Source organism: Peromyscus leucopus, chromosome 16_21 (assembly GCF_004664715.2).
Source record: "Peromyscus leucopus breed LL Stock chromosome 16_21, UCI_PerLeu_2.1, whole genome shotgun sequence".
NCBI classification, from domain to species: Eukaryota; Metazoa; Chordata; class Mammalia; order Rodentia; family Cricetidae; genus Peromyscus; species Peromyscus leucopus.
Genome location: NC_051084.1, coordinates 72956922 through 72982427, shown reverse-complemented (window position 1 = coordinate 72982427; position 25506 = coordinate 72956922). Strand labels below are relative to the sequence as shown.

General features: G+C 49.0%; 1 protein-coding gene across 2 annotated transcripts in view; it reads right to left on the bottom strand.

The window, feature by feature from the left end:
• The window catches only part of Rftn1 (raftlin, lipid raft linker 1), a 207292-nt gene extending 184594 nt beyond the window's left edge, over positions 1-22698 (bottom strand). The window contains exon 1 of one of the 2 annotated variants that reach the window (XM_028882505.2): positions 22577-22698. The gene's annotated coding sequence lies outside the window, so the exon portion shown is untranslated. Of the gene's footprint in view, positions 1-9942; positions 9965-22576 lie in introns of those variants that run through there. The other variant, XM_037200117.1, reaches the window with a different exon arrangement.
• Positions 22699-25506: the final 2808 nt, after the last annotated feature.

The following is a 25506-nucleotide window of genomic DNA, read 5'->3' as shown; positions in this document are numbered from 1 at the left end:
ATATTCAAACATCTCAAAAAGTGGATGCTGGTGTTTTCATGGGCCTTGTCTGATAGTCCCTTCTCTTCTTTTTCAGCACAAACAGCAGAAATAACCGTAGTCTCCCCCACCTCCAGTCATTTCAGACTAAAATGAAAAGTGACGGGCATAATAGGGCCAGTGAGACATCAAACAGCAGCCGCACATGTCAGAAAATCATTGGCCGCAGCTCGCAGGGCAGCAGGGAAATGGGGAACAATGAACAGAGAGTGGGGATCCCTCATTCTCTGAGGCCAGCGAAGGTTCTGTTCATCTGGACAGAATGGCATGCACACAGCGACTTTGTGGGAAGGTAGGTTCCTTTCACACCCTAGGTACTAACTGCTCCTCCTCTCTGGAACACTCACCTGCCAGGAAAAATGTTTCCCTAAAATACAAACTGGCCAAGAGTAACACACACACACACACACACACACACACACACACACACACACACATGCACACACACGGACTGCTTCCTCCAAAGACAAGGATTTCCTTCACTGATCCATTCACAGGGTTCCCAGCTTCCTAAAGCAATTTGGCAAGTTCCAGAAAAACAAACTGAACTTCAAAAAAAGCAGTAAGGGCATGGACGGGAGAATGGAAGCAGACAAGTGGCACAGCCGTGACCAGCCTCTACTTTGTAGTAATTAAAAAAGAAGTCCGAGAGAATGGATAGGAGCCGGAAGGCTGACTTATGCCTTAATAAGGGAGCATTAGTGTCCAAGAACCGGAGCACACATGATTTATGTGCAGTCTGTGTGAACTGATAACCTGGAAACTACTCGGTCATTCCGCACACGAAACAGCTGATGTGTGAGGGGGCTGCTGGAGAAACCGTGCAAAGCAAGATCCTGCCATGTGTGGGGGGCGGGGGGGCAGAAAGCAATGGAAGGAGGCTCCTGAGTGCTGGGACCAGCACCCTGGCGAGGTGGATCCTGGGAGCACCAGAACAGGACTACAAGAGCCCATGAGTGCACAGCGTCCTTCACTACTGCCCATTTCCAAGAGTCAAGTCTGGTGGGAAAGGAGGGCCTGTGAGGTCCCAGCACGAGGCTCGCAGGAACTTGAAGGAGCTAGAGTGAGCTCTGCTACACAGATTTGGGCATGCAGAGTTGACAGAGAGCCTGCAAGAGTAAAGGATGAGGTAGAAGGGGAGGGGCGGACTGTGGAACCTGTCATACTAGGCCTAACAGGTTGGAAAACCAGAGTCAGCACTTGCCCAGAGTGCCTTGGTGAGATGTACAAGACAGCGGGTGCCTCGTCCTCCAAGGGATGCAGTCCTGCCCGAGCTGTGGCTTAGGGAGTAGAGCCAGACCTCAGCCCCCACTTAACCCCTGTGAGCAGCCGTCACAACTGGGCATGGCTGCGCTGCATCAGTGGGGAAGACAGGCCAGGTGGATGGCGTCCCAATTGGCCATGACTGGCCTACAGAGTCCTGCAGAGAAGCGTGGAGGGGGGAGGCAAGAGAAGACCTAAACACAAAAGGAGTCAGGAGAGAGGGCACAGATTCAGGTTAAAGCTGTCTGTTCCTCACAGCACATTCAGAGTGTGGAGGGGTCCAGAGCCTGGCCGAGCTGCCTGCAGAGCACTGGTACGCTGTGCAGGCCAAGCAGCTCCGACTCTCACTGTGTAGACTCTTGGACTGCACTGAACAAAGCTTATGCTACCACCATGCTCACCAAAGCAGAGCTGGGAGGGGATGCTGCTATCGTCTGTCTCCAGCTAAAGGGAGTCAGTTCTTACACCACCACGCTCTGCAGAGTGAATTCATCCAAACTCTACCGCAAGGAAAAGACAGAATGCAGCAGTGATCTTCAGACGCCCTTAATGAGCATGGTGCAGTGTGGATACACACAGATGATCAAGGAACCAATGAAAAAACTCCAGTCTCCTTCTCACCAGGGAAATGGCAGAGGGCCACAGGGAGAGAGTGGAGGCTAGACCAGCCACCTGTACAGGTTAGCCATCCCCTGAAACCTTTTGAGAGTTGATGTTGAAAAAGTTTGGATTTCAGAGCATTTAGGACTTTGGAATTTCAGATGAGGGGCTCAACTGGTAAAGTCTATGCAAATATCTCCAAATCCAAGACTCTGAAATCTGAAATGCTTCTGTCTCGAAGCAGAAGGGATCTTCAGTCCGTGCCAAGTTCTGGTGAGGGTACAGAGCTGCTCAAGATTTGATTCAACCTTTCTGTTTGCTTTAAATATTTACTTATTTTGAATTTTGTGAGTGTAAGTATTTGCCTGCATGCATGTCTGTGCACCATGTGCATGCCTGGTCCCATGGAGGCCAGAAGAAGGCTGAGACCCTCTGGAACTTGGGTTATAAGCAGTTGTGAGCTGTCATGTGGGTGCCGAGTCCTCTGCAAGAGTAGCAAGTGCTCTGAACTGCTGAACCATCTCTCCAGCCCCCAATGTTATGTTTTAATTATCTGGTTTATAATTCAGAATATGCTAGTGTTTGCATAAAATTTCCCTAATAAATATCTCTTATATTAATAAATGCTACCAAATCAGGTCACCAATGTTTTCACATCTTCAAATTGTAAAAACTAAAACCAGAGCAAATGGAGTTCTCCTGCTCATCCTGTCAGTGAGATAGTCTGGGAATATGGCAATGTGTGAGGAGGCTGCATGCACATTGTCTTGGGATCTAGTAAATCCTCTCTACACATGTACCAACAAAAATGTATACATGTGGGCATCACAAGGCACAGGAATGCCCATGGTCCCGCTACTCAGAACCACCTGATGACCTTGCTGGGGGTTCTGTACACTGGAATATACTCGTGCATTGAAGAATCAGAAAGCAAGGGAAAGGCGGAACTAAAGAGTGTGTATGACAGCATGGTGACTGTCTTAGTCACTGCTCTGATGCTGTGAAGAGACAGCACGATCACAGCAACTCCTATAAAAGAAAGCACTTAACTGGGGGCTTGCTTACAGTTTCAGAGGGTTAGTCTGTTAGTATCATGGCAGGGAGCGTGGTGGCACACAAGCAGACATAGTGCTCAAGAAGTAGCTAAGAGTCCTGCATCTCGATCCGCAGGCAGAGGAATAGAGAGTGACAGTGGGCCTGGCTTGGGCTTCTGAAACCTCAAAGCCTTCCCCCGGGACACTTCCTCCAACAAGGCCACACCTTCTGGTCCTTCTCAAGTAGTGCCACTCCCCAATGACTCAGCATTCAAATATATGAGCCTACAGGGCCATTCTTACTCAACCCACCACAGTGATGGAAACAAAAGAAACAAGGCAAGAAAGTGGGTGACAAATAAACACACACACACACACACACACACACACACACACACGCATGCACGCGCACGTGTGCACACACATACATACACACATGCATGCATGTGCACACACACACACACACACACACACCAAAAACAAACAAACAAAAGAACACAGAGTCCCTCGACAGAAAAGCCATTCTCTGGTGTCACAAGCTGGAACTGTCCATCCTAGGAGCATGAAGGGCTTCTGGGTGTGGTCAGTCAGCAGTCTGTTCATTAAATTGTGTTGCTTCCCCTGCCTAAATTTCACTAAAAGTTCAAAACTACATAAAATGATTTTTTAAATGTACACAACACATGCAACATCCCCACAACATTAGGCAAAACACGGTGTTGCTCCCCAGTGATGCCAAGTCTTCCAGGATGAAGAGCAAAAGCAGTGTTTAGAGCAGGCCTGGTCATCAGGTGCCAGCGTCTCCCTCAGGGCACCATGTGTACAACAGAGCACAGAACAGGAAGGGCTGCTCTCCACAGCTGTGTCCTTCTGGGCACAGCCCAGGACTTATGGGCACAGGATGAGAACACAGAAGGCCAGCAAAGAAAAGTCACCCAATAACAAGACATGAAGTAGGGCTCTCTGTGCCATCCAGTGCTCTCTACCAACCACTGAATCCCCAGCAGGCTCCTCCTCGGATACCAGAACTCCTGTGCAAGTGTGTGCCTGTGTGTCAATGTGGGTGTATAGACATGTCACATGTACATGCAGAGGCCAGAGGTTACCATCAGGTGACAGGAGCTCTCTACCACCCTGCATGTTATTTTCTGTGACAAGATCTCTCACTGAACCTGGAGCTCTCTAGTTGGCTAGAATGGTGATTGGCTAGAACGGCTGGCCAATGAGCAGCAGGGATCTGCCTGTCTCTACCTGTCCCTCAGCCAAGTTTCCGCATGTGCGCTAGGGATGTGGACTCAGGTCCTCTCGCTTGCACGACAGACACTTTACTGACTTACTCCCCAGCTCCAGAACGATCTAGAAAACTACAAATGCATCTTCATGGGAAGGATCCTGAATGAAATTCCTGGCAGCCACTATCATTTATTATGACTTAGTTTCACCTATAATTTTCTATTCAACTTCCAAATCACAACTGATTTTAAGGTTTCTATCTGATGGTTGCTAACTTGAAGTCTCTGAACAAAACTTAACCCAAAGGACTGTGTTTGGGGTCAGGTGACTCTGGCTAAATCATTCACCTTTTTAAACACAGAAAGGATAGCGTCCCGGCCAGCAGCAAACCTGTCATTTCTGGAGCTTTGGAGTCTCAAACCTAGAAGATTCACTTCTTGGAGTGTGTGCACCGGCTTTTGAGGAACAACTCTCCTTCTCTCTGTATTCAGGGCCCTTACTTGTCCCTCAGGGCACAGCTCTGTGTTTTCTGTCTCCTTCCTGCACTCACAACTCCCACCTCTGTCAAAACAAGGCAGGCTTCCCTCTCTTCCCGCTGTGCCCAAGCAGCTCAGAAGAGCCTCCCTTTCAAGGAGTGGGAGGAAGGTCAGCCATGACCCAGACAGCTCAGAGCGTTGTGAACTTTACAGACAGCCAAAGGTGTTCCCACCAGAATCCTCGAGGGACAGCAGGGGCACAGGGGAAGTCTGGGGAGTGGTACAAATTCAAACAAAAGCCTCCATGCCTGCATGCTGTGACCACACTCCTCTGTGGGACTGGGTAGGGAGGCTCACTTGAAACCTGTCACCCATGGGGTAAGATCTCCAGGAAGCCTGACTCCAGAGTCCGAAGACACACCTGAAATGGACAGTGGGGTGTCTGCTGCCTCCCTGAGTCCTAGCTCTGTGACTGCTTGACCCATCCACAGCGTGGGCACCAATTCGCAGACCCACACCTTAAGACACCGGGAGCATAGATTTCATCTCACAGTACCTGTGAGCCCAGGCCACGCCACGGCCACATCCAAGCTTTCTAGATTGAAAACAAAGGCAGTATTTACAGCAGGCATGTCTGTCTGGAGTTAACCTGTGAGCTGTGGCCAGAAATCAGAAGTCACAGATCATGCTTGAAGAAAAGCGACCATGTTTCCAGGGGTAGCTGATTTTAAACAGTAATGAGAGGCCTGCTGTGAAGTGAGTCTTCATCTGCCTAGGACTGACACCTCTGGAGCAGCTGTGGGTGGCGGACAGCCATGTTGATGGCCAAAGCTTTCCTTACACAAGCAGGGAGGCCAGCTCACAGAGCAACCCCTGGGACACCAGCAGCCAGACCCACCACTGGGGAGCCCTGTCACACCAGGTGGCTCAGGAGTGGCTGACTCTCCTGGTTTCCAAAGAGGACACAGGCTAGCCAGGTGGAATCCCAGCACTTGAAAGGCTGAGGCAGGAGGATTGCTATATGCTCAAGGCCAGCCTGGACTAGAAAGTGGGTACCAGAGGATCCAGAGCCACACAGCTACAAATCACTTGTTTCTGAGGAGGACTCTTCAGAGCTTCCTGGCTCAGGGAATCCCCGAGCTTTGCCCTTCCGGGTTCCTTGAACAGTCATTCAGGGGTCTGCCTCCTTGTCCACGTCTCAGAAGGCATCCCTGTGACTACGTGTACAGCTCTCCCTAGCAGTGGGGCCAAGAAGACTTTCCATGAGGCCTTCTAAGCAAGGGGGGCAGGGGGCTCTCGCCACTCCTGTGGTGAAACAAGGAAAACAGTCCAAATTGATGGGGTTCCCTAAACGAGCCAGAAGCTTGCTGGGAGCAAAGAGGCTCTGTGCCCCTTACTACAGGGGGATACCGGGGACCTCAGGTGATGACACTCTACAAAGTCAACTCTTTTGTGATCAAGGCTACATCAGGGTTACTGTGATAACCAATGGACCAGCTTTGCCCAAGAGCTATGGGCTCCTGAAGGAAGGAATCCAGGTTCTAATTCTGTCCAACCTCCCACCAGCCCAACACACCTTTCACGTTAGGTCAGTCAACTAGCACACACCGAACTAGAGGGGCCAGGCCTGCTCTTTCAGAGGTCATCTATGAAAGGAGGAGCCAGGCAGAGAGACAGGCATGTAAAGAACACGGGGCACTGGAGTAACCAGAGCATGTGCCACAGACTGACTCGAGGTGACACCCAGCCGCAATAGGGCGGAATGACGCTTGTTATTCAGTGTTGGAATCGCTACTTTACAAGCATGTCTGACTGGCTTCTGATGTGTTCCCAAGATGCCTGGGGGACACTAGAGCCCATTTCAGAAGGATGGCCTTCTTAAAAGTCTTCCAGCTGCTGCCAGCCAGGCTTGCTGCTCCTATTAACTATCACTACGCATGCCCACACTTAAAGAATGGAACAATCATTGCAGTTACATTTTCAAATACAAACCAGAATCATTAACAGCGAATTCTCACTTGCCAAGTTGCTACCAATCCAAGACAACTTACAAAGCTAACTTTAACAAATGACACACTGACAGAGGTGGGCCATTCCAGGCTGCTGCTGCTGCTGCTGAGACTTGAGCGCCCATGGCATCCTTCAGTCACTCAAGGTAAACACAGAGGATCCTAAAGAAGAAACCCTTGCAGGATAGCATCTCTTTCAACCAAGGAATAGCAATGAAAACTTGAAACCTCAGTCACCTGTCCCAATGGTGTGATTGTTGGTGCCTGGCAAACACAGTCTAAGAGAGCAAAGGAAGATGGAACTTTACCTACTGTGGGCACTCATGATCCACGGCCAAAGGCAAAAACAATCATGACGGTATGCTTATGTGGCGCCAGTACTTGAGGTACCTCCATGTTTATTTGTACATAAGATCCACATTCTCTCTCTATGTAGATCACGTTATTAGGACATTCCTTTGGGGCATTCAATCATGAGTGAGATTTCAGGTCTGTATTGAGCATACATTTTTCTTCCCAACAATAAGGACATCACAACCAGCCTCCAAGTCAGCCCTCAGTGACTCTCCTGTTGGTTCCCTTCTCACCTGGCATACAGCTGCCCCCTTGAGCCCATTGGGTAATGCGGCTATAACAGCACATGCATTGTGAAGCTGGGCTGTGGAACCTGGGCGGCATCTTGCTCTAGTCATTCACTATGAGTATAGCCCAGCCATCATGCTGCCATGTAGAATGTCCCCATGACAGGGAACTGAGAGACCCCTCTCCACAGCCAGCATCAGCTCAGTGTCATGCAGAGGCATGCTCTTGGATGCTGGGGGTGAAACCAGGATACTCTGCCATCCAGGAAGTACTCTACCACTGAGCTACACTCTAGCTCCCTGTCCCCAACCTCATGACAGACCCTGAGTCAGTCACCTGGTAAGTCCCTTCTGGAGTCCGTTCATAGACCCTGTGAGATAATAGTGTTCGTTTTTCAAGCCTGAGTTTGAGAACAATCTGCTGCACATTCCTAGATGGCTGATCCAGGAAGTTTAATGGAAAGCCCCGCTCCTGTATGACAGGCTGCCCAGTGAGCACCAGGGCTGCCAAGGTTTGTGAGCAACTGGTTGCACAACAAAAGTTAACTAATGCCAGGGTGTTTCTATTAAAAAAGAAAACCATGTTTCTGGCCTTTCGCCATGCCAATGTGTCACCTACCATCTCAGTCCTGCGGCTGTCTCCACCTCACCCAGGCCCAGCACGAACAGCCCCTCTGGGAAGAGCTCACTACTCAAACAGCACGCCAGCATCCCCAGGGAGCACTCCAGAAATGCAGCACTGCAAGCCCCATTCAGGGCCTGTGAATCAGAGTCAGGGTCCTAAAGACCAGAGATACAGTGACATTTGTGAAGCTCCAGCTGCAACAAGGCTCTCAACCTTGGTTGTCCTTTGGAATCAAGAGAAACCTGTTAAATGCTGGCATCCAGAGGTCTAGGAGTGGTTCCATCCCCAGCACCCCAAGAAAAACAACAAAATAGATGTTGGCTAGGCAGAAGGTGATTGTGTTCTGTCTTAGGTGGGGTTTCTACTGCTGTGATGAAACACCATGCCTGAGCAAACACCAGTTTGGGGAGGAAAGGGTTTATTTGGCTTGCACTTCCATACCGCTGTTCGTTATTGAAGGAAGTCAGGACAGGAACTCAAACAGGGCAGGATCCTGGAGGCAGGAGCTGATGCAGAGGCCATGGAGGGGAGCTGCTTACCAGTTTGCTTCCCCTGGCCTGCTCAGCCTGCTTTCTTATAGAACCCAGGACCATCTGTCCAGGGATGGAACCACCCACCATGGACTGGGCCCTCCCCCATCAATCACTAATTAAGAAAATGCCTTACAGCTGAATATTCTGGAGGCGTTTCCTCAACTGAGGCTCCTTCCTCTCTGATGACTCTAGCTTGTGTCAAGTTCACACAAAACCAGCCAGTACTGAAAGGGACCGTCCCTCTACATGACACAGAGCTGATGCTGGCTGTGGGGAGGGGCCCAGTTCCCGGCGGCCATGGGGACATGCTACAGGGCTCAGGGTGTGTCTTTACGGCTCTCTGTGCTCAGAGTGAATGACTTGAGAGCAAGATGGACCCCAGTGGTGCCCACATCCCAACCTCACAATGCACAAGCTGTTGTTCCTGCAGCACCTGATGGGCTCCAAGGGCCAGCTGTTGATTTAGCATGCCTCCAGGTTAGAAATCAATACTGTGGGGGCAAAGTGAGTCCTCAGCCACCTTGCAACCCACTCTAACTCCTTAACAGTGGGACCCAGGAGGCCCAGGTCTCTCCTGAGCCTTCCGCCCAGGCCTGAGAGGCAGCGCAGAGGACAGCTCTTGCTCTCCACTTCCAATCTCTTGAACCTCCCTGCCTCAGACACCCTTCCTGGCCTCTTCTGCCACCCTCCCAAACGTATCGCACCCCCATCCAGGAATTGCTATTCTGGGCCCGCCTCCTGTCTTACTCGCCCCGAATTACTCTAATTATACACCACTTGGAACATATGGGAGGCACAGACAGCTCCCCTGTGCCCCCACCTGGGCTCACAAGGGCAGGCCTTTCACCTCACTTGCCTCCCACGTTTCATTTTCTGCAGAGAATTTTGGGACGCAGCCTCTCTGTCCCGCCATCTCTCTGTCCTGTGCCCCCTGCCTTCCATTCACCCTCCATGTCACACCCACAGCAGCAGACAGCAGAGATTCCAGCTTCCTCGGTGCAGGTCGGGAGTGTCCTTAGTGTTTTGAGTGGCAGCCCGAGGCTAGAGCATTCCTAACAGTACCATTTGCTAACTGCTAGAAACTCAAACAACTTAATGTGTCTAGCCTCATAACTAGACCCTTTGGGAATACAGTACATCTGTACTGGAAGAAAAGAAATCTGTCCCTTCCTAAGTAATGCCAATTACTTACTGACTCTTCCTAAAAGCTAGACACCACCCAGCTTCCCAAACATCAAAGCCACACTGAAGATCACCATCCTAATTTTCTGCTCCACAGTGACTGTCTTAACAACCGCCCCAGAGTTCAATGTTCCTGCCTCAAGCCAGGAAGGTTATCTCACAGATATTGTTAGGTTCCCTTAAAAAATGTAAAACTATACTTTGTCCTCCCACCCTGTGAGTAACTTCACTGTTGCTGGGGCATAAAATCTTGAGTTCCAATAAATGGTTCTGCTGCATGTGACCAAAAATATACATGCATACCACCATTTCCCTCTTAGCAACCATACCTTCTTGCCATAAATGAACCTGCTTGGGGAAATCTCACCTGTGACTCCCAGACAGTTGTCTCCAATTCCAGAAGACACTCTGTGACCTGGAGCACTCCTACACTGTAGAATGCACTCCAAAGAGGAAGAGACAGCTTGCCGGCTCGGCCTGCCCCTTCCTCAGCATCTGTGGTGGCCCCACTGGCCCGGAAGCAGCCAGGCTCAACCCACAGCGCCCACCTGTCTTGCACCATGCTCAATCACATCTGACCTTGGGGCCAGAACTGGATGGTGCTCCATCTCACTAACTCACCAGGCAAGCCCCCTACCATTACACAAACAGCCAGAACTTGGTGGGAAGCAGCCTTCATCACCAGGCTCTGTAGACCGTGCTCTAGCACCAGAGAGGAGACTCGGAATTGATCAGACCCGGCCTGGAGGCCTTCCCCGCTCCAGTCCCACCTCTCACTGTGGACCATGACCTCAAGGTAAGTTAGGTTAAGCCACGGCTTGCTGGTGTACACACCAGAGCCCTCCCACCGCAGATCCTTTGTGCCCTGAAACATCACTTGTAACGCTTCCCTTCCATCGGGATCTTCAGACAGAGCCAACATTCTCAGAGGGAAAATCAGTAGTCTATGGGATGTGGAGACGTGTGTGTGTGTGTGTGTGTGTGTGTGTGTGTGTGTGTGTGTGTGTGTGTGTAGAAAGAGAGAGAGAGAGAGAGAGAGAGAGAGAGAGAGAGAGAGAGAGAGAGAGACTCATTTTAAGGAGTTGGCTCATTGGCTTGTGGAAGCCAACAAGTCCAAACATTCCAGGATAAGCTAGGAGGCCAGAGCTCCGAAAAGAGCTAATGTTGCTGCCCTCCATCCCTAACATAAGCCATCAGAACGTCCCCAGCCCTCTTTCCACTTTTAACTTTGAGATACGGTCTCACTGTTCCTCTCAGACAGGGCGCTGACAACGGACCCAAGTAGCCATTCCACAGTCCTGGCCAGTCCTGGTGCTTTTGCCTTACCAGAGGGAAGGAGAGGCCTGAGAAGTAGATGCAAGGGGAAACAGCAGGAAAAGCCCGGGCGGATAGGACCTGGCGTGGGAGGGCACCGCTGCCTGAATGACAGAGCCAGAGGTGAGTGACTGACTCTGGCGGCTGCAGCTGCACGTTTGGGGGATGGGTGAGCAGTTGTGGGGAGATCGCAACAGGAACAGCCCCTGTGGGTGACCCGCAACGGTGGGAGAGTGGCAGCTTTAAAAGCCACAGCTACATGCCGGATGCCAGATAAAGCATTTACCTTAACTGTTCTAGTATTAATAAAAACTCGGGAGTCAGAAATTGAGATAAAACCCTGATAAATCCAAAGAACAGTGGAGGACCGTTCTGCTGACCCTACTCTCCACGTTTCCAAGACTGAAAAGCCTGCAGTGAATCTCTCCAAGCCCTTCCTTCTTCCTCTCTGTGTCCCTCTATCTTCCTCTGAGTCTGCCAGAAAACTCTGTGGTTCATTCTGGCCAGCTGAATGTGAACTCTGCCCTCCAAACCAAGGTCCAACTCCATTGGTGGTCTCAGAGGGACAGCACAAACACATATCCTACTACAAAGGACCCACATGGTGGAAAGAGAACCAGTTCCTGCAATTATCCTTTGACCCCCACATGCACACTGTGGCATATGCCACCCTCCAGTGAATAAAATGTAATAATAATAATAATAATAATAATAATAATAATAATGATGATGATAATATAAAAAGTAAAGTGAACTTGAGAGCCACAGGGCCATATTTCAAAGTTTCTTTCTGTCCTTTGGTATCGCTGTGGTTTTATCATGGCTGAGCTGCTGTTAACTGTGATCTTCTAGAGTTGGCCTTGGACAGATAAGAGAGAATTGGCTTTGGTAGAAAAGAAATTGCAGAATGCACATGTGGATCATTTTGGGTCCAGAGCTTGACCATATTCTGACTATTTTACCTTCTCTGCATTCTCCCACAGGAATTATTATGCAGAGAGAAGAAAATATTTTAGAATGGATATTTTTGCCACACAGAACAAAAAAATTAAAGACCTATGTAAAAAAGGTTTCTGAACTGATTCTGAAAGGAAAATCAGGACTTTGTCCATTAGCAGGGATAGACCCAGCAGAAATTGTAGTACCTTTTACTAATGCTGAAACTGCCCCATTATGGACAGGAAATGAACTAGCAAAGAGCTTGCAGTAATATTTTTGGAAGTTATTAGCAACAAATATCCCAAAAGCAAGAGACTTCAGTTTATAAGGAGAATTAATTGGATCCTTCCTCACACTGTATGGGGAACACCAATTTCTGGAGGCTCTACATTCCATACTGATGCAAATAAATCAGGGAAGGAAAGTTATGTCAGGAATTTTAAGTAAAGTGGCCCAAAGCCCTTATGATTCTGTCCAAAAGTCAGAATTATATGCTATTCTCATGGTATCATTAGTTTTTCCAGAAACTCTTAATATGGTTACTGACTCTCAATATGCAGAAAGAGTTAGTTGTTCTACATATTAAAACTACTGAACTTATTCCAGATAATTCAGAATTAACTTCATTATTTATTCAATTACAAGAAATAATCAGAAAGAGAAATCATCCCTTATATGTAACACAGATCAGATCCCACACAGGTCTACCAAGCCCTTTGGCACAAGGTAATGATGCAATTGATCAGCTATTGGCAGGAAATGTATATATATAAACTTTCTGCCATGATATTAATGGTCATATAGAGTACTACCTAATTCTAGAAATAGGCTTCTTCTAGCTTCCTATATGTGATTTCGGACTTGAGTCTAAAGCAGATAATTAGGAACTAAATTTGTGTACCTTGGGTGTATTTAATAGATTGTGGTCCTTAAACCTCTCCAAGATCTGTTGCATATGACATTTAAAATGTCAGTTTTCTGCAGTGAACCATGACCATTCCTAACAGTGACCTCTGAAGTCTACAAAAGGATGATGGGGCCCCACAATGATGGTTTTACCTAAATTGTGGTAATGCTACTAAGATGACAAACACCAACTAAAGATCAGCTTTGGACTACAAACTGCTCAGGAGAATTTCAAGGTGGTTAGCTGAGATGGTCCAGCCTCATAGACTACTCCAACTGGAGCTTCAGATAAGCTCTGCAATTTCCCATCACACCAAGACTGGACAACAGCTAGTTCTCCCAGGAGTTGACCACTACCTCCATTTTCTGAGGGTCCCCTAAAGATGCCATCAACCCCAGACAACAGGAAGTAATTTCAAGAACACACCGCCCATCTTCCCAAGAGGTGGGGGTGGGTGGTTTTTGGTCATTCAGTGGATTATGGATGTTTATCATCATTTTGAGGGGTTGGTTGCAAGTTGTTACTGGTCATAGTCAGGCAGGAAACTAAGCAAAGGAGATTAGTTTCAGGGATTTCATTCTAAAAAGAAAAAGGGGATGGTATAGGAATGATAGGATAAAAGGGTAGATTATTGAATCTTCTTTTAAACTAAAAAGCAACTACTAGTCTCAGATATTTTACATTGGTATGGATTTTTGTATATTGATACAAATTCAGGTTATTTTTGTTATACTGCATATATGCTTCTACTCTTGTTTAAGATATTTTTGTATACTTGAGGGAGCCCACAGAGGCTTAGTGAGATCTTACTCAGGGTCAGAGAATCTGAGCTTGCTTTATCCAGCAAGGCTGCATAATGGGATTATCTGACCATGGGTGTGGTTACCAGGTGTTTGGAAGGGTCTACACTTGGCTGTACCTTATTGCTTTGATCTTGCAAGGAGAGGTCTTTTGCTTCTCCCCTTGGTGTTGTTTAAAAAGCCCTTTTGAATAAATGAGGCAGTGACTGGGTATTGATCCAGGGCCCTCCTGAAGCTATCCTGTGTGTCTGTCTTTCTCCTCATTGTCTAGGTCTATCTTTCTACCCACTATTTCCTAATTCCTCTTTCCTCCACCCAAGAAACCTTCAAAAGGTGGGAGCCGGTCAGAGCTGGACTCCCACATATATTGATACAAATATGAGGTTATTTTTGTTATATCGTATATATGTTTCTATTCTTAAGTATTGTACCTATGCAGCTCATTTGAAAATTTAATGTAAAGTTCTAGTCCTTGAAAGCTAATTAGGATAATAAAGAAATATGGGTTAGTAGTTAGTCATATATAATAATCAAACTTTTAGTCATGTTAGGTATCTTTTCAAGGTCAAACAGAGATATATTTTAAATAGACAAATGGTCTTCAAACACTTCAGAATATGCATTTCTTCAAACCTGCAGAATATGGCATTTAAAATGTTTTAATAACATAAGACTTTTCAAGACAGTGAGACACGTCTGCTCACGGCAGCACCAATCTATTTCAAAAAAAAAGGATGATGGGCATCAAAGAACTTCCATATGGAGTTTGCTTTCATTTGTGACAAAGTTAGCCACTGGGCAAGAAACTTCCCTTGCCTCGACTGCTGACAGCATGCTGTACAAATTGGACAAGCAGGACACAAAAGAAGGCAACTGCCAAACTTTGCCAAGACAAGGTAGGCCAGTCCTTCAAAATTTCCTACTTCACAGAAAAACCTCCCAGATACTCTAGGCCTATAGGCCAAAGATGGATGCCCCAATGTTGCAGAGGAATCTTGGGGTGACTGTCCAGGCAGCCAGCTATCTCTGTCATTTCTATAGTTTTGGGAATTGCTTGCTCTGTTTATCCAAATAATATTATATCCTTCTCAGGTCTCTGATGGGGTTGAAGATTAGATAGTTAATAGTTACAGATTTCCTTAGCTATGATAGAAAGTAAATTTTGTACAAAACTTTGGACCCACCAAGAGAGGATAGATAATGGAGTATTTTCTTTAAATTTTCCAAATACAAATGGACTGGGCATTGTGAGTGTATTTCTTACTTGATAATTGTTCTTATTGTATGTAGTTTCGTTTTGTTAAAGTTAACACCTTTCCTTTTTATTTAGACAATACCTGATAATTGTTCTTGTTGTGTACAGTTTTACTATGTCAGAGCTAAAACCTTTCCTTTTATTTAGACAAAAGGGGGGAAATGTTACAGGATATGTGTTTGTGCTGTCCCTCCGAGAACACCAATGGAGGGGGACCTTGGTGTGGAGGGCAGAGTTCACGTTCAGCTGGCAAGAATGGACCACAGAGTTTTCTGGCAGACTCAGAGGAGGATAGAGGGACACAGAGAGGAAGAAGGAAGGGCTTGGAGAGATTCACCGCAGGCGTCTCGATCTTGGAAACGTAGTCAGCCAATCATTCTTCCACTGTTCTTTGGATTTCTCAGGGTTTTGTCTCAGTTTCTGACTCTCGATTTACTAACACTTGAACAATTAAGGCAAATGCATTAGTCCTGGGAGTCTAACCCAGGCCATCAGGCTTACAAACAGGCCTAAGTTCAATTCCTGAACAGTCTAGCCCAGGGCTTGGGTACGCAGGCCCAGGTGCCCCCTGCTTCCCAGGTATGCCTCCAAGGAAGCCCTGGAACCCGTTTTTTAAATCTGTAAATAGAGCAAATGCAGCCCCTACCTGTACAGTGACAGCTACATAAAGTCAGGCAGTGTTGAACACAGGTCAGGATGCCTCAGCATGCAGAACGAGGAGCGTACATCACCCTGGGCACTGGGGCCATGGCTCAGTGGCAGAGCACTGGCCTCTCATACGGAAGGCCCTGAGTACCCAACACCATGAGGTAGACAGACACGAGTTAACCATTCAGTACTACTGTTTGTGATCCATTATAAAGAATCCTTGTGGGAATGGGGGGGGGTGGGCTGGGGGAAGGAGAGGGGACAGGAAGGGGGAGAACAAGGGAATCTGTGGCTGTTATGTAGAACTGAATAGTATTGTAAAATAAAATGAAATAAAATTAAAAAAAGATTAAAAAAAAAAGAGTCCTTGTAACCTGGCATGGGTTGTCATAGCACATTGAAAAGGGGACTTATAAGGTGTCAGAAGATATGTGCACACACATAACCCACACCCTCTTTTTTTTCAAGACATGGTCTCTCTGTGTAGTCCTGGCTGCCCTGGAACTCACTCTGTAGAACAGGCTGCCCTGGTCTCACTCTGGAGACCAGGCTGGCCTCGAACTCAGAGACCCACCTGCCTCTCTGACTCCCAAGTCCTAGGATCAAAGATTTGTACCAACTGCAACACAAACCCTTTCTAAATTGAGAAAGGATTAAAATGAATAGATCTGTACTTTACATTTCTGAAATGTGAAAACATGTGGAGTTGACACATTCCATTAACCATTCTGTGACCACCCAAATCTCTTCACACCCAACTTCATGGGCAACAGCGATCACAGCACCCTCACATCCGAACACTGAGAGCTAGTCTACAAAGTGTGACGGGTTCCTCAGCACAAGGTGAGGTAGGAAGCAGGTGCTTTCCACACACATGCACAACAAAAACAGCTGAGCACCCTCTGCAAAGCTCCCATGCTGACTCTGAGGAGATTTAGGGCAACAAAATGGGACATTTCATGTGAAAGCCAGAGAAAGCTGTCAGTTCCTGACTGAAAGTGTGGAAACCTTTGATCTAGGATTATGAAGCAGATGAGCTGGTCAGCTTCTTACACAGTGACAAGCACAGTTTGTTTGAATCTGGCCATGAGCAGCGGGGACTGTCTTCCCTTCTCCTTTGATGCCTGAGTAAGAGGTAAGAGCCGCTGAACGGTGGGGACAGCCGGAGTCCCCTGCCCTCTCCATCACCCCTGCTCTCCGAGGCAGCTCAGACTCAAGGGAAGCCCTCCCAGACAACGTCTCTGCCTCAGCCCTGGCGGGTAGCCATCCCCAGAGAGTGTGACCTGATTTCCTAGCTCTTTGGTCTGGTCCACTGAGAGTGATTTCCCTCTCTGAATTCAGCCCAGGTAAGGCATAATTCACACAAATGCATATTTAAAAGCTGGACCAGATTCTTATTTGGAGAGCAGGGAATTTAGAGACTCAAGCAGGGATTCTGAACTGCCTGCCGTACTGATCCTTCACGAAAATACATCTTGATAAAATATGCAATGATAATAATGAAGAGCCCCTTTGGGGGCCCAGGAGAAAAGAGAAACTGGAATCTATGTCAAAAAATGAATGTGACTGGGAGGAAAGTTATCACGCATATCCCCAAAAAATCCTCCAAAGGGTAAACATAAAAGGAACGCCTGCCACAATGCATCTCTGTCAGTGGAAAGGAAAGCGCCCCGGCAGTTACCACCCCTGGATCCAGTTTTCGACTGAAGGGTAAGGAAATATGCACACCACCACGTGACTGCCCCACAGCGCTCACAGCAGTGGCAGACATGGCTCCAGTGGCCACACATGGCTCGAGATACTTGAACTGTGGCTAGCATTTAATTTTATCCAACTTTGGCTCATTTAAACACACATTCTGACAGCTACATGTGGCTAGTGGCTACTGTATTTCAGTCACTCAATAAAATCACAACCCCAACTGACCGGTACCTTTCACTTTTTAAAAACAAAAGCCGGGTGTGGTGGCGCACACCTTTTACTCCAGTACTCAGGAGGCAGAGGCAGGTGATCTCTGAGTACAAGGACAGCCTGGTCTACAGAGTTACCCTGTCTCCAAAAAACAAAACAACAACAAAAAAGTGTGCGTGCATGAGTGCGTGCGTGCGTGAGTGCGTGAGTGCATGTGTGCGTGTGTGCATGTGTGTGTGTGCATGTGTGTGTGCATGTGTGTGTGTGTGTGTGTGTGTGTGTGTGTGTGTGTGTATGTGTGTGTTTTAGCCACATGTACACTACTTAAGCCAGGGTATGCTCAGGTCAGAGGACAATTTTCAGGCGTCAGTTCTCCCCTGCCCTGAGCTTAGGGAACTGAACTCATGTCAAAAGGCTTTCGAGACAAGCCCCTGTTCCTGCTGAGCCATCTTGCTGGCCCTTATTTTACCTTTTGAGTCAGGCGCTCTTTTCTCTAGCCCAGGCTGGTCTTGAACTGTCCTTCTTCGAGCCTACAGCTCCTAAATGCTAAGATTACAGATATGTGTCACCACACCGACCTTCAAAGTCAGAGCTCTACAAACCCCAACTGTGCCAAAACTCGATGCCTGTGAGACAACAGTACACAGACTACGAGAGGAAGTGACTCCAGAGTGTCATTTCCTCTCATTCTGTTCTGACTACCCCAGTGACACTTCCATTATTCTCTGTCTTCACGTATTACGAACTGTGCTTCCAGAAGATTCTGCAGCCACTAAACCTGAGTGCCACAGTCTCTCCCCTAAAGGTTTCAGAAACACTGCAAGGTAAACCCGGGGCCGAGCTCCACTGTCCCCCAGGCTGATGACTCAGGGAACACAGGTAAGGTGCCAAGCGGGACCTAGCAACGAGTGTAACACCTAGTATTTTGACGGTAAATGCTGACGGTAAAATCGGTGATGAGATAGAATGATGCTACTACAATGAAGTTTGTGTCGGCAAAGCTGCTCTGGGTCCAAATAGTTAATACCCACCCCCCACGCGGGGGTGAACCACCAGCTGACAGTTGGGACCGTGACCTCTTAGCACCCACGGTCACCCTCCCAAGACACAACCAGGCAGACGGGCAGCTCAGTCCTCTCGTGGATGTTTGCTGTATCCTTTCCTTGTGGCCTGCACCACACGATGTTTACTGTAGTTCCAGACACGACAGAGACCCAGACCCTTTTCAACGTCTCAAGACTGCACCTGAGTCATCTGTCCCCTGAGACAGCCATACTTCCTTTCTCTCTGCTGGATCGCACGAGGTCAGGCCCTGCTTCGGGTCCCACAGAGGGGCCGCGGTGGAAGGGCCTCGGAGAGGCCGCAGCCCTTTTCTCAGCAGTAAGATGGGTGTGCAAGACTGTGTTTCTCACAAAAAGGTAAATCACATTCTCAGAAAAGCTGCTCGGCACTCACCACTCCAACGCTGCCCTGCCTCCCGAAGACAATGCCCACATTCTCGAAATCCAAAGGGCACCTCCACCAAGTTCACATCAGCACACCAATGGCCCAGAATCCCCCAGGCAGAAGTTCAGTGGGGTTCTGCGGAACTTGGGGGTTGTTTTTTCCTTTTATAGCAAGCACTCACCCAATCTTTCACAACCTAGGGTCTATTCCCTATGGAAACCCCTCCTGTGAATCTCTGAAGACATGGCATCCATCTCAGCATTGGCAGGAATCTAAGTCTAAATCCACCTACGGGCTGGAGAGATGGCTCAGTGAGAAAAGCATTTGCTGGGCACGAGTGAGGACAACACATCACACACACACACACATCATACACACACCACATACACACACACACATCACATACACACACATCACATACACACGCACACATCACACACACCACACACGTCTCTCTCTCTCTCTCTCTCTCTCTCTCACACACACACACACACACACACATCACACACACACATCACACACACCACATGTGTCTCTCTCTCACACACACACACATCACACACACACACATCATACACACACACATCATACACACACACACATCACACACACACATCACATACACATACACATCACACACACCACACGTGTCTCTCTCTCTCTCTCTCTCTCTCACACACACACACATCACACACACACATCATACACACACACATCACATACACACACATCACACACACACCACATACACACACACATCACATACACACACACATCACACACACACATCACATACACACACATCACACACACATCACATACACACACACATCACACACACACCACATACACACACACACATCACACACACACATCACATACACACACACATCACACACACCACACGTGTCTCTCTCTCTCTCTCTCTCTCTCTCTCACACACACACACACACACACACCATACACACAAAAAATAAAAATTAAACCCATTAAGTGACAGCGCCAAGGTCTGCTTCTTATAGTCCCTTCTACCTTTGAAAACATGTCCATGAGTGTCACAGCTGGCCCCAGAACACTGATCTAACTAATCATCCTGATTTAGAGCTAGGAAAATGGGATTGGGATGTGATCTCCAGAATCACATTTGTACTCTTTCTAGGAGTGAGAAATGGAATCTCCACACTCGCAATCTCCCCTATCCACTATACACAGCCCTTCTGTGACACAGTATTTATTCATGAGAGTGGGGACTGTGTCCCTAGGAACTTTGTGAGCAAATGCACAAATATTCATAGCACTGTCTTTCACAATAACCAGCAACTAACAAAAAAGCTGGGCTGTAACCCACATACCCAGGAACAGGGGGATACACAAACAAACTGGTGCATACACACACACACACACACACACACACACACACACACACACACACACGCCTCCTGAACATAACTCATCAGTAACAAAATGGAATTACTGAGTGAAAAAGAAACTTTATTCAGAACTGTAGAAATCCATGTATAAGACGTTCAGAAAACAGGCTAAACTGACCTATGGTGAAACAGAGCAGTGGATGCCCCTGGGAAGTCAGGGGCTGGAACTGACTAGTGGTGGCCATGAAGAAACCCAGGTTGATGCTATATTATCCGTCTTGATAAAGACTGTTACCCAGTGCAAATGTCAAAACAATGTGCAGGCGTATTTCACTGTCATGTATGTGTTACCCTAAGAACACATGTTGAACACTAATGAATGTGAGTTGAAAAGTCTACAAGTGACCCTGTACTAAAACTGTAACTTAATTTAAAACATGTGAAGCAACACACTAGATAGACAGATGGCTAGACGTATAAGAAAGGCAATAGAGCAAAACATTAGAAAATCTACATATGGGTCTTTGTTTTTGTAGCCCAGGCTGGCCTCCAACTCCAACAGCCTCCTCTCCCTTCTGAATTCTGAGATTACACAAGCATGCCACTGGGCCCAGCTAGGTATCTGTATGGTCCCTGTGGCAACTTTACTAAATGGTAATTTTTGTTTGTTTGTCTGTTTTAGTGGGGTCTGGCTGTGCTGGTGCATGTCATAATTCCAGCACTTGGAAGAAGGATCGCTGCAAGTGTGAGGCCAGCCTGGTCTACATAGTGAGAGATCCAGACCAGCTAGGGCTACTCAGGGAATCCTTGGTAAGGCAGCCATGGCCACCAAGCCATGGGACCACACAGCTTCAGCTCTGATGTAAGTGAAGCGTGGAGGGACACAAGCAGCTTTAGAGAACTGTTTCCCTGCAGACAAAGCAATTACTTGAAATCAAGCCAAAAATTCCCATTTCAGAGGGAGAGAAAGAACTGACTTGTCGCCCCAATTTATTTTATTTCAATTCCTGCACCAAATCCATCGGCTGACCACACAGTCCACTTCATTTGCCCCTTGTCCACGATGTCAGAAAGACAAAGACAAAACAAGCCGGTGGCCTGCCCCACAAATGCGGGCACAGGGAGGTTCCCAGCTCGGGGCTGGAATCGCTCAGGCCTCATGGAACCCCTACAGATGGCAGAAGAGTATGCCAGCTCACTCTAGGGTTACGCGGATTCACTGAGGTTAGCGAGCACACGTCATACAGCTTGTTGCTTAACCTCTGAGAGTGGGTGGCTGTTGAAGCGTGTGTCACCTGAACTTCCCAGAATTCAGCTGATCTGAAGACAAATTAGGGATCCTGGCTGCCACGGGTCTATTGGGTTCAGTGGCTCTACCCACAGACTTGCAGGCCACTCACATTACACCCGGGCTTCCTTCCTGGAAAAGGCTTATCCTGAGATGACACCCCATGGTAGGGGGTGGGAGACACCTGTTCTGACCACTCGCCCAGCATCTGAAAGCCTGAAAGCGGCTGTGTGGAGAAGAAGGGGCTGCTGCTGGGCATCTGGGCAGCCACTCACTTACAAAGATCTGTGCCAGACTCTTTAAAAAAACAAATAGTTTTTGTCTGTAAACCCCTAAACAAACTCACTGGCACCACCCACCGCCCACAGGGGGCAGCTGAGAGCCGGCAGCCAAGAGGCAGCAGGGAGCACGCGCGGGGCTAACCTTGCCCTTGCGCGATTCTGGCCTCCAAAGATAGCGGTGCCACAGCGGACCTGGAGCACTAGCCTGACAGTCAGGCTTCCTCTCAGCCCAGAACCCATGCCCATCCTGACCTGTCCCGTGCCCTGGAAAGTGTGTTACGACAAGGCAAGAAAAATCCATTTCAGTGGGGGGGGACGGGGGACGTTTCTGGTGCCAGGGACTCGGCTCCGGGAATCTCCACCGAGTCTCCGCGCATGGCCCTTCTGCTTTCAAGAGTCGCGCACACCTCTGCCCTGGGTCAGCCCCCCTCTCCGGGAGCACGTGGGTGGTAGCAGCTCCCATCTGTTCCGGGCCGGGTACCCACTAGTCTCTGGTCCTAACCCACCTGTAGCCTCCGAGCTTCCCTCCGCGTCCTCCCCGTAGTTCCTGCGCCCGCGGAGCCCATGACCCCTACCCCCGCCCCCGCGCAGACGACCTGACTCTCGGTCTCCCCAACGCACTCGCGTGTTTTTTGTTTTTTCTCTTTATCCTAAAAAAAAAAGTTGGCCCAGAACCTGGCGTCCTATCGATCGATCCCCAACCCCACACGACCTGGACCAGGGGGCTCGCCTGGCAGCTCCGGAGCCCTGAGGTGCCAAGAGGAGCTGTCGCCCTGCTCACCAGGATCAGGAGCGGCGGAGCCAGCGGCCTCTGCGCGCCACCTCGCCGCACGCCCACCTACCTCTGGGGACCAGTGGCGGCGACCGTGGCGCGGGCTCCCGGAGACAGCGTGCTGCGTCCCGGGATGAAAGTTTGTGCCATGCAGAGCAGGGCGGCGCGCGGAGGACGGGGCCCCGGGGGTGGGGGCAGAGCGCGGGGCGCGGCCGCTCGCCTGTCGTGGGTCCCTCGGGCGCTGGCCGCGCGGGTACCTCCCCGGAGCCAGTGGCCGCCGCCGCGCTCCCGCTCGCTGCGCCCTGCGCCCTGCGCGCTCCGACTCCAGCCCCGCCGCCCCCACCCCACCCACCCCACCCCGCGCCGCCGCCGCCGCCGCCGCCGCCGCCGCCGCGCGTCCGCCTGCTACACTTCCTCTTCCTCTGAACTCATGTGCAAAATATGCTGCGCTGCATCTTCTTGGGGGAAGCCCAGCGGCCCCTGGCAGTCGGGCGCGAGAGATCGGTCAGCCCCGTGTGCCGCCAGTGCTCCGCAACCCCCGGCCCTCCCCCAGTCTCCTTTTCCCAGTCTCGGGCTCTGGAACCCGCTTAGGAGAGCGCCGAGATTCCAGCCAAGATTCTGGGAAGGCGACCGCCATCAACATGCTGATGGCCAGGGTGGGGTGAAAGCTGGATAAAGGTCCATTCTCGACCCATTCCACAGGTGGGAACGTCCCCAAGTAGCGCGCGTGCTGCCGGGTTTATCTCTAGGCAAGTAGTGCTCAGGGACAGAAATAGTGCCACTGGCCTCAGCTTCTCTTCCCCCACCTTATCTAGGCATCCAAAGGTTTAAGATCTTGAGGGGACTGGGTTATCTTAGCCTAGCAAGATGGGTTCCTCAAGGAGAAAATTCCATAAACCAAAGTGAAGATGTGAATAGTGTCTCCTTGAGGCCAGTAAAACAAAACAGAATGGCCATGCAGGGTTTGAGAGCAGGAACCCTAGAGACAAATGGTCAGGACGGATTCCTGCCTTCTGTCCTTACTCTCCAAGTGGCACTTCCTCGTGCATTATTAAGTGGGAAATGCTTGGGAGCACTCTGTAACTCGGCTATTATCGTTATTATCATCATTACCATAAGGGGCTGAGATCTAATTGATTACCCTGTTCTGGTTGGGCAAAGAAGGGTCCTTAGGCAGTGGAGCAGCGCGGTGGAGGGCTGATCTAGGCCCTGTGATTTAATGAGGTCCGTCTGGTACTAATAACACCCGCCAGGGGGAGGAAACACTGTCTTATTTGCAGGGACTCCTCTTGTGAGCGTCTCCGGGATTTTCTTTCCTGTAGCCATCTGTCTTCCACTTCCCACCACCATTCGACCCGACTCGTGTTCTTCTCCACCTTCGCCTCTCTGCTCCCACTTCCTAGCACACCTCCTCACCTCTGCCCACATTTCCCCACCCCACTTCCCATCCCCACTGCCGACTGGGAGAAAACAGTAAGCCAGGACAAGGGTCCGGGCCCCCCTACTGAACGCTTCTTTGTGAAGTCAAAGGCAGGTTTCTGCTGAAGAGCTGCCTGAGACCTGAAAATCGGGGCTCTCACTGTCCAGAGCCCTTGATGCCCACGACGTATGGAAAGCAGCACCCGACAGTGGTCAGCAGGAAATCACAGGGCACTGACAGGAGGGGCGGAGAAGACAGACTATTTTTAAGCAAATTCTTTCTGATTATTAATCTTGTGTAATTTTATTTTAGTATGTGGTTTGGGTTTTTTGTTTTGTAAACACTGGGTCCTTGGGGTTAATAAGATAGTCTGGCATTTTTCCATTTTCCTCCACTCAGCATTGTCCTTTGTGTTTTGTATTTAAATGTCTTCAATGAATTCTTTCACCGCCTGGTTCTTCATCTTTTAGTTTTAGTTTTGTTTTGTTATGCTTTTCCCTGGAACTCTTCACCTGTCTTTCTATACACCCTGATGCTTCCTGCCTGGTACACAGTTTTCGATAAACATGTATGTAATGAACTGAGCTCTTTGTACCCAGCTCTTTGAAAGCTCCGAGTGGCCTACATTCAACAATTACCGATGGACGGTGTTCTGATTCTCTTTCGCCTGTGATGCCTGATAAGCAGCCGAGCCTTGGGTTCACTTATGTCGTAGAGAAATCAGCCTGGGCTGCTGTGGGCCTGCTGGTTAGGGGACAGACCCTGGGCAGCTGGGCCTTACCTCTAACTGACCTCATCTACCCAGCCTCAACCCCAGAGATGCTGGAGCTGTATCCTGGTGGGTTACCTTGGCAACCTCACAGTGTCGTCTGTTAGAATGTCCTAGGGCGGCAGCTCTTAATTCTATCACAGCAGTCTCTTCAGGGGGTTGTGTAATAGTGCTGTTTTTCTTCTGCTCACACTTCCTTCCCCTATGATTTCACACTAAGTACTTGTGAAGGGAGCCGAACACGAGAAAAACCAAGCTATTACCGCACAACAGGTCACAGATGCTCCCCGACCTGGGATCCTGCCTGCTGGAAGCTGCTATAACACAGGCCTGAGTTAATGGGGAAGCTGGTTCTCCTCACATCCTCTGGGAAAAGGAGGAAACAACCCAGGCTAGGCAAGTATAGGAAGGTAAACCCACCTCAGCTCAGGGAGGAGTGTCCTAGCTGGAGCAGTTTCACCCTGCCTAGATGCGCTCCTCATCTGGTGATAATCCAGCTGCGGGTACCAGCAGCTGGAGCAATTCTGCAGCCCTCTATCTATGCTGATCCCAAGGCATCCCAGGTATCCCAGGACAGCCTCCTACCCTGCCCACCTTTTCCCACACAGCCCCCAAACCACAATTCCACCCGAGTCAAGCCCACCCTGTTCCTAACTTATCCCCGACTAACTCTACTTCCCATGACTCCGAAGACAGAAGTAACAACCTGGGACAGAAGGTAGGCCTGGAGAAAGCACGGGACATGAAGGACTGTTGCCTCAGTTGTTTATTCATAAAGACCTGGAAACCCAGAGCTTATGCCTACCCCGTG